This window comes from Cenococcum geophilum (assembly GCF_001692895.1).
Source record: "Cenococcum geophilum 1.58 unplaced genomic scaffold K441scaffold_15, whole genome shotgun sequence".
Lineage (NCBI taxonomy): Eukaryota > Fungi > Ascomycota > Dothideomycetes > Gloniales > Gloniaceae > Cenococcum > Cenococcum geophilum.
The window spans coordinates 1,237,385-1,246,842 of NW_027137573.1; positions in this window are offsets into that span (position 1 = coordinate 1,237,385).

Below are 9,458 nucleotides of genomic sequence, written 5' to 3' on the forward strand. Positions count from 1 at the left end.
GCGTCGCTGACTTCTTGGGTGCCCTTGTGTTTACAATGGGGGTACAAGGGGGTACCACGAACGGGGCAGACGCCCTCCCTGCTAGTATGTTTTCAAAATAAGCGAGCCCTTGCAAAATGGTTGGGCTGTATTATTCTACTAGCATACTAGCAGGGAGGGCGTCTGCCCCATACGTGTTACCCCCTTATACATACAAGGGGGTAACCTGAGCGGGTCACCAGCGCTCCCTGCTGGCGTTGGCGTGGTTTTAGCCGTATTAAGCGTAGCTTTTGAGTAGTAATCTGTAAGTTACAAATACAAATAAAGCTGCCAGAATACGTATGAAGCAGCCAGAATACGTATAAAGCAGCCAGAATATGTACAAAGGCCATATATATATTTAAATAAGAGGGAAGATAGTACGCCATGCCAAATCTTATACGCCGGAACCGGGGCCACTACCCACCTCCCCTTCTTCGCTATCCTGTCCTTCGCGATCCAGGAACCCGGCTCTCCTTCCGTGAGCGTAATATTGCGTATTCTCTTTATTGTCACGCTAGCTAGACTTATGAGAGAATTGGAGGCTCTCTTAGTGTCTTTTAAGACATAATCTCTGCCTCTCTTTAAAGGAATACCTAGACCCCTTAAAAGCAGAGAGAAAGGAAGCCGAATATTAATACCCTAACTTAATAGCGCCTTATTGCCCGGGCTAAGCTTAATCGGTTCCATTGATGGAAGCTATTTAAAGAGATCGCTTTCTTAGAGGGGGTCTCTGCCTGCAAGCGGTCCCTATATAAGGCCTTTAAAAAAGAGGGCTATTTCCGCCGTATTGCTATAGAGAAGCCCCTTATTACACCGGAACAACGAGATGCACGGCTAAAATGGGCCTATTCTTACCTGGAATGGACTCCTGAGATATGGGCAGTAGTAATTTAGACAGATAAAGCGTCTATTCGAACCAGTAGAGGCTAGATTTTTGTTACTAGAAGCGCTAAGGAGAAATACGATATTAATTGCTGTGTCCCTAAATTTAGGGGGTATTCAAGCTGGATAATTTATGGCAGTATCTCCTATGGGAATAAGGGACCTCTGGTTGTTTTTAAAAAGGACTGGTCAATTGAGCTGGGATATAAGAGAAAGATGATAAATGGCGACGTCTACTGTACCTATATATGCCCCAATATCAAGAATTTTGCATGGGAATTATAGCAGACACTATAACACCAGCCTATTCTTGTAGAGGATAATGCCTCAATTCACTCAGCAAAAGCTATGCGCCTAGCCTGGGAACAGAACGGCATGCTTATAATAGAATGGCCGGCGAATTCCCCTAATTTAAATCCAATGAGAACGTCTGGAGGCTGTTAAAGGGGAGGATACAACGCCGGTTCCCTATAATAAAGGAGGAAGTACGGTAGTACGCCAAGGAGGAATGGGAGAAGCTTGAGCCTGAAGAATTTGAAAAGTATATAGGTAATATAAGGGAGCGCTGCTTGGCTGTAATTGCTGCTAATGGGGGGCCTACAAAATACTGAATAAGCACTGTTTTTAATGTGGTGATGTGGCAATTGTAAGCACTAACGGAGGCGCTTGCAGGGAGCGCTGGTGACCCGCTCAGGTTACCCCCTTGTATGCGGATTGCGGTAAGATATTGCCGAAGGTGGCGAGGAAACTTTTGAAAGAGGAGGATATTCATCTTGGACATTCTTTTAATCGAATCCTAGTCTTTTGTTTAGCTAGTTCCCGCTGTAAGGTGGCCCCTGCGGCCCACTGAACGAAGCCTTGGAGCCCTGATAGCTGCTTTGACCCCTGAACGCGTATTAGCAATACCACCTCTGGACCCGCTAGCAGCTCTACTAAGACGTATAAAGAAACCGAGCGCGAAGGTGCAAGAGGCCTAGTAGTCGCTGAGGACACGAGCCTAAATATCAGCACAGTTTAAATAGTAGATAACCGCACTATAAACCGGACTACAAGCTATACAGCATATACTGCCTCTATTCCCTATAGTAAGAGTCTCTACCTTACCTAAATATAAAGGAGGAGGTATTAATTATAACGAATTTTATTAACTTATCGAAAGCCTTAAAGAAACTATAGTATAGTAGAGCAATATTATTATAAACTAGAATAGTATTATTAAGAGCATTAGAAATAACCTTATAGATATTAAATTAGAATAGCAAAGCCTTAAAAAGTAAAACGCTAAACTCTAAAAGGCTATCTGGTCCTTACGAGCGTAACTAAACACTCCCTTAGCTCTAATATAATTATAGGTATTAGTAGCGGCCAGTAGAGGCACGGCAGGGTTAGAGATAACCTTGCTATAAATGATAAGCGCTAGGAACCCTAAGGAACCTAATTAGTAGCTAGTAATAGATATTAGCTAAGCGGGTTTAGAGGCAATAGAGAGGGTAGCTACTACTAAAGTAGTAAAATAAACTATTGCGTAAGGTATAAAGGATATTAAGGGGCTTACGGGAGCTATACTTAAGGACTTCCGCGTATAGCGAATAAGCAACAGCGCGAGCATTATTAGATTCTCGGTGGAAAAAGATAAAGAAGCTGCGTTTAGGTAGATGACTGCTTAATAGCTTAAACTATATATCCCTAGGGCGAGGCTTATTAGACCTAAGTAGTATATAGTTAAGGCGGACTAGGTTAAAGTACCTTTAGTAATAGATATTAATAGCGGAAAAGTGAGTAAGTTAGCTATAGAGCGCTTTGGGGTAGAGAATAGGGTAGAGGTATGTATAATAAGATAGCTGGGATAACTAAGGCCGCGCGGCTAGCACGTGTCGGTGATTGTTAAAGTGGTAATAAAGGAGGATGTAGAGAAGCTGCTTATATTAAATAATGTGTTATTTAGGGGAGGCGCGATTATTATATTACTATTTAAGGAGCAATATACCCCTGTAGCATGCTATAAATATAAAAGGTTTAGATATAGGGCTAGAGACTATACATGACCTAATACGTGCGAAATGTGTAGGCGGGAAGGCTATCTCTAGTATAAGACGGTGAATTTACACTGCGTGAACTGCTAGGGTCCTTACTAAGCCTTATACTATAAATGCCTAGCATATAGGAAAGAGATGGACAGGATTTTTGCATGACAGCGCTATAAATAGAGAACTCTGGATCCTCTAGGCGAATATAAAAGGAGCCTTACTACTTTCTCTTAGATAGGGAAGTGGTGCTAGCTGGCTTAAATCCCTGGTGGATAAGGTTCGTCCCAATGGGCAGGCAGCAGCGGTATCCCCTAGTTAGGTTATGTATTTGGGCATCTAAAAAGCTAGCAGCTACATAGCTATAGGTAGATTTAGTAGACATTATGGCGGTAGTAGCGTATGTTGGCCAAAGGAGACTTATAATTGTGTTAGTATACATTCTAAATAGATATTTAAGGAGAACTAAGGAAGAGAACCTAGAGGAGCTCTTTAGTAGACTAGAGATGATTAATGGGCTAATCTAGGGTAAACTATTACGCGACCTATATACCGAGGTAGTAATTATAGGTAACTTTAATCGGCATAATCCGCTATAGGGAGGAAGTTATATTAGTACTATATTAACGCAGGAAGAAAGCGCACTAATTATTAACTTTATAGCGGACCGGTTACTTTAGAGCCTACTTCTAATAGGAATACCTATGTTTAAAAGTAACGTAGGGCGAACATTAATAATTAACCTTATGCTTATAACCCCAGGCCTAGCGAGTAAACTAGTAAAGTGCGCTATCTAGGAGTATAAGTATGGATTAAACTATAGAGCTATTTATATTAGCTTCTAGGTTAATATAGGCACGTAGAAGAGCTAAGAGAGGCTGCTTATTAAGAATATAAACTAGGATAAGATATAAGAAGATATAAAGTAATAGAAAGAAATAGGATTCCCTATAGAAGATATAGACGAAATAGTTAACTGCCTTAATAGGTAGGTTAATAAAGCCCTTAAAGTATACTACTAATGGGCTAGACTATTACCGTATATAAAAAGATGGTGGAATAAAGACCTTATAATGCTAAGGAAGTTATATATATACTAGAGGAATAGGAATAGCGCAATACAGAGGTAAGGAAGGGACGACCCTAAGTTACGTGATATTATAGTAAGAGTAAAGAAGCTCTTTTATAGGACTATTCGGCGATATAGGAAGCTCTATTAGGATAAATTCCTTAGTAATAGTAATAATATATAGAAAGCGTCAAAATACCTTAATCCGTAGGCTATATCTATATTCGCTAGAATACCGCTAATTAAAAAGGATAGAGGATAGGGAGAAGTTATTACGGAGAACTATAATATTACAAGAGAACTACTCTAGGTATTCTTTTTAGTCCCACCGCCATGCGAATAAGAGGAGGAAGCTATAACTAGCTATAACTAATTGCTGTAGGAGCCTATCGCTAAATATAAGGTTAAGGTAGCTATGTTTAGGGCTAGCCTAGATAAGGCTCTTAAAAGGGACGGCCTACTAGCTAGGGTATGGCGAGAGCTATGGCCTGTACTAAGTAGTAAGATTACCACTCTCTTTACTAAATTACTTGAGATAGGAAAGGTACCCTAGGAATAGAAGGTAGTAAAGATTATACCACTATAGAAGCTAAAGTAGGGGGACTATATAGTAGCAAATAACTATAGGCTAATCTCCCTCTTCCTAACGCTAGGAAAAGCACTTAAATTGCTAATGGCGGAGAGGATAGTATACCTAGTAGAGGAACATAGCCTACTACCTAAGACGTACTTTAGAGCTAGGAAGCAAAGGTTAACAATATATACGCTATTATATCTCTATAAGAACGTATTTAGAGTATAAAGAGGAAAGAAGACGCTATCTCTAGTATTATTTAATATTAAGGGTATATATAATAATGTAGCTATAGAGCCGGAAATTAGGAGATTATAGCAGCATTAAATACCTTAGATAATTATATAATAGGTATAGAACTTTTATATAAACTGTTAAGCCTATATTCTAGTTAACGGATATATATTAGAGGTATAGGCTCCCGTAGGCGGGTTTCCTATAGGGATTAGCACTAGCCCTAATACTCTTTTTATTCTTTAACGCGGATTTTATATAAAGTATACCTAGAAATAGCAGCTCTATGGCCTTTATTAATAACTACTTGGTATAGGTTATAAGCCCTATAGTGGAGGAAAACACGCAGATTATCTAGGGCGAGATTATACCAATACTTAAGAAATAGGAGAGAACTAGTGGAGCCTAATTTAAAGTAAAGAAAACGTTATTTATCCACCTTACTAGATATAAAGAAGTAGGTAGGGATACTACTACGCCGCTCTAATTTAAAGGAAAAGGGATCCCCCTAACTTAAGAAGTTAAAATCCTTAGGGTAATCCTTAATAAGGAGCTATGGTTTAAGGCGCACCTAGTAGATAAAGTAAGTAAAACCACTAAGGTGGCGCTAGCGTTGCGTAGATTAAAGGGACTATAGTTTAAAAGCGTTAAGTAGCTAGCTAAGAGCTTAGTTCTACTAGTAGTAGACTATATATCGCTAATATAGTACCCGCTTACGATATAAGAGTTAATATAGCTTCTCTAGTAGGCGTAGAGGATTACGGCATAAGCTATTATTAGGGGGTTCCGCTCCGTCGCCCTACTAATAGCGGAAGTAGAAGCTAGCTTACTCCCTCTTAAGCAAAGGCTATATAACTAGGCTATCGCGTTCTAGGTGTTAATCTATAAACTAGGTAAATTATATCCTTATTAGATGATTTAAAGATAGAGGCTCTGCAGATAGCACTAATTGCCGCTTTAAAGGATAGTAGAGATATATAAGGATATCTAGGTAAATAGGGTGCTGGAGGTTAAACTATATATATGCCCGCTATAGGTGGCTAAGCCTAATATAGTAATATATAAGGATAAAGATTATACTTAAGCTATTATTAAAGACTATAAGCTAGGGTAGGTTAATATATATATTAATATATTAGTGCGTAATAGTAGGGCAGGAGTTAGTATGTATGCTACGCTATCTAAAGCAACGCTTTTAAAAACGGTGGTAAGCTTTAATTAGGCCAACGCCCACCTTATAAAGTTTCTAGCAATTAGCAAGGCAGCTAACTAGCCGTGGGACCCTATATACACGGCTGTTAACTAAGTAGGTTTTTTAATACCTACATCTAGTATAAAAATATTCTCCGACTTATAATTAGCGTTACTATTAGTATAGAGCTAAAGGGCTAGAGCATACTAGGAAATAGTTATAGAGATCTTAAAGAAGCTTTAGCTAAACAATATTACGCTATACTAGATTCTAGGCTACTTAGAATTTATAGGAAATAAGAAGGCTAATAAGCTTACTAAAGTAGCAACAAGACTAGAGAGCGAGGAGCTATTATAGAGAGACGGCCTCCTATAGTACCTTATAACGTAAGCGTTAAAAAAAGCTAAGATAATAATAGGACCGCTTTTATTAGGAAGATCTAATACGGGTAAGTTTATAAGGAAGATTAATACAGCACTCTACCTTAAAAAGGCTATAGGATTATACTAATAGCTAATTAGCTTAGAAGCTGCTATCCTTATATAGTTACAGACCGGCAAGTTATTTCTAAAGGAATATCTCTATAAAATTAATGTATTAGAGACGGCGTTATATAACTACGGGCTTATAGAGTTAATATAGTACTTCCTTTTCTCTTATAGGAGGTAGGCGCAGTAAAGAATTAAACTAAGAGAGTAATATGGAGATTAATTTGGGGATCTATTATATGCATTAGGAGGCTACTTACGCAGATAAAAAGGAGGCAGGAATATTAACGGCCTAATTAAGCGCTAGAAGCTAGACATTAGCGTAATTAAAGTTATAATTAAATTTATAAAGGAGACTGGATGTTTATACCTAAGTATATAAGATATAGAGAGTATAGAAGCCAACATTAATAAGCAAAGACTCTTAAGAATTCCTCCTCTAATTATCTAACCGAATACACCACGAGCCTCCTCTATATATGCCTCCACTGGTACGTCACCAATTAAGAAGCGTATAACGCTAGAATAGCCCTACGGACACAAGGCATTAAAAACTACTTACTTAGGCTTACCTCTAAACTCTAACTTTCTTTAATAGTAACACATTACTTTCCTTTATTTATTCCTTAGTTAAGTATAGTATTAGGTAATAGATATATAGTTCTTATAGTTGGCTTTTAAACTAGAGCAAGTATGTTAATGGCAGGAAGTATTTAGTTAGCGCTCTATAACGGCCTATACCCTAGATAGTGCATGGCTATAATAGAATATACATATATACATACATACGTATGCGGATTGCTAGCCTCTTGGCATAGAACATATAAGAACCTTTACTTTGTCTATGTAAATCTACCTAGACGCTAGCAATCCGCATAGCCTTAAGAATAAGCTCGTATTGTTTGTTCACGATAAGCCTAGAGGATGATTGGAGACCTCTGCCGCTAACCGGGATAAAGCAAATAGGATACGGAAGAAGAAAGAAAAGGAACCGGATCCGCTGCAGGAGAGATCGTTGTCTACCCCACAGATGTTCCCGATACGATCTACGCGATCCGTTGGCACTAATTAACGAGACTTGTAGCTTTCCAATGAGGGGTTAACTGACGAGCTACGAGTTCTCGGATGAGGACTGAAATTGCTGCTTGGATAAAGGGGAGGATGATAGGGCGTGCCACTGCACAATGCTCAGGCTGGTAGTCGCCGACGAGGGCATGCGCTCTTGGGACTCGGCGTGGGACTCCGTGGGACTCTATCCATCACCTCTCTCCCCCATTCCTAGCTCCATTAGACCATCATGAGTCCAGACTGCCTAGGAAGTCGTTTAAGCGGCGACTAGTAGGGATCTCGTGGGCAACGTGTCGTGAAGGTTCTGTTCAGAAATTTTTCGTACCTCCACCTCGTCTAGTATGAACCGGGGCATCCGCGGATTACCCCATTGTCGGCCGGGTCTTTTCATGTCACGATGCGCCCACTCAGCGTCCACAGGCGTGCCAAGGGTGGTGGAGGCCCTTGAAGTTCGGTGTGGCATCTTCACCAAAGCTTCCTGTGCCTGGATGCAAATTGGTGTTGCCAAGGGGGACGATGGCTGGGCGAGTACGTGGATCGTGCAGAGGATCGGAGTAATTCGACTTACCTCAAAACGTGGGAGAGAGGCTTGGCGTCGGTGTCGCAGCGGAGCGGCGAACGACGCAGCGTCTCATTTTGGTGTTTTGCCCAGCACACGCTCCGCGATGTCTGGCGGCCTCACGACGCCATCTGAGCGCTGGCCGTCTGACTCGGTTTCAAAGTCACAGCCAACGAGTTCCTGCAGGCCACCGCCTTGATAGTTTCATCTGCTCTCTGCTTCAGCCACTGGCAGCATGTTGAGCAGCGTCCGGCTACTCTCCCACGGGAGAGGCGTCCACCAGCACCCCCAACCCCAAAAGATCGGCCAGGCCCCATTTGTGCCATTTCTGCCCTTTTCTAATATCCCACGCCTTTCCCTTTTCCGCGCGCTGCAGGAAGAGAAGGTATTCGGACAACGTTCAGCTTCCCTTGCCTCGAAACGCGCGAACAGGGTCATTTTGGCCGACACCGTGGCTTGCGTCACTTTGCTCAAATGGCACGCATATCGCAAAGCATATCGCATCCTGTTTTCCAAAGACCACTTGTCATCTCGATGAGCCAAGTTTGTGGCGATTCAGGCTCGCCGCCCACCCACCAAAAACCCAGAAAGCCCACAAAGCCAACGAGCCTAACTTTCGCATCCCCTACTCTGCTCTGCCCTATTGCCCTATTGCCCTACTACCCCACGCGCGCCAGAGCGATGGTGGCTTAATAGACATCCTTGCAATGTGGCCAGTGTCGAGAAATAGGCTTTCATGGCTCTTTACCCGCTGCTGTTTGCGGGCTAGGTCGACGAAAGACCATTACTCGCATGTGAATCTTCTGGTGTGGCTGCTCACCGTTCAAGCGGCTGTCCAATGACAAGCGCCGGCCGGTTTTGTCAGGGCGGCTGATACGGCCCCTGCCTTGCAGTCCCCCACGACAGCCCTCTCAGCCCCCTGCAGCAGACAGATAAGGAAGAGTTCGAGCATCGTGACGCCGCATTTGTTGCAATGCTGGTCCCAGTCCCGCCAAACTGGTAGTGATAGAGGCAGGCGAACGAGCTGTGTGGAATCTGGAGTGCCCTGACTCTTGCCCTGGCTCGGAGGCGCCCTCCACTCTCGCGCTCACGTAGGCAGCTGCTCTGAGCAGAAGCAGCAGTAATAGCGGTGATAGCAGTGATAGCAGCAGTAGCAGTAGCAGTAGCAGTAGCAGCAGCAAAAAATAGTAGTACTATTGGCAGCAGCAATATCGGCATTTGATCGCCCACGCAGAGCCGTTACTGGGCACGTGTGGAGGAGTCAGTCGGGCCCAGCAGTCATCCGTGCATATCAGGAAGGTTAGAGAGTTTCTGTGTGGAGTCTGAGGAGTGGTCGTGGCGGGACTG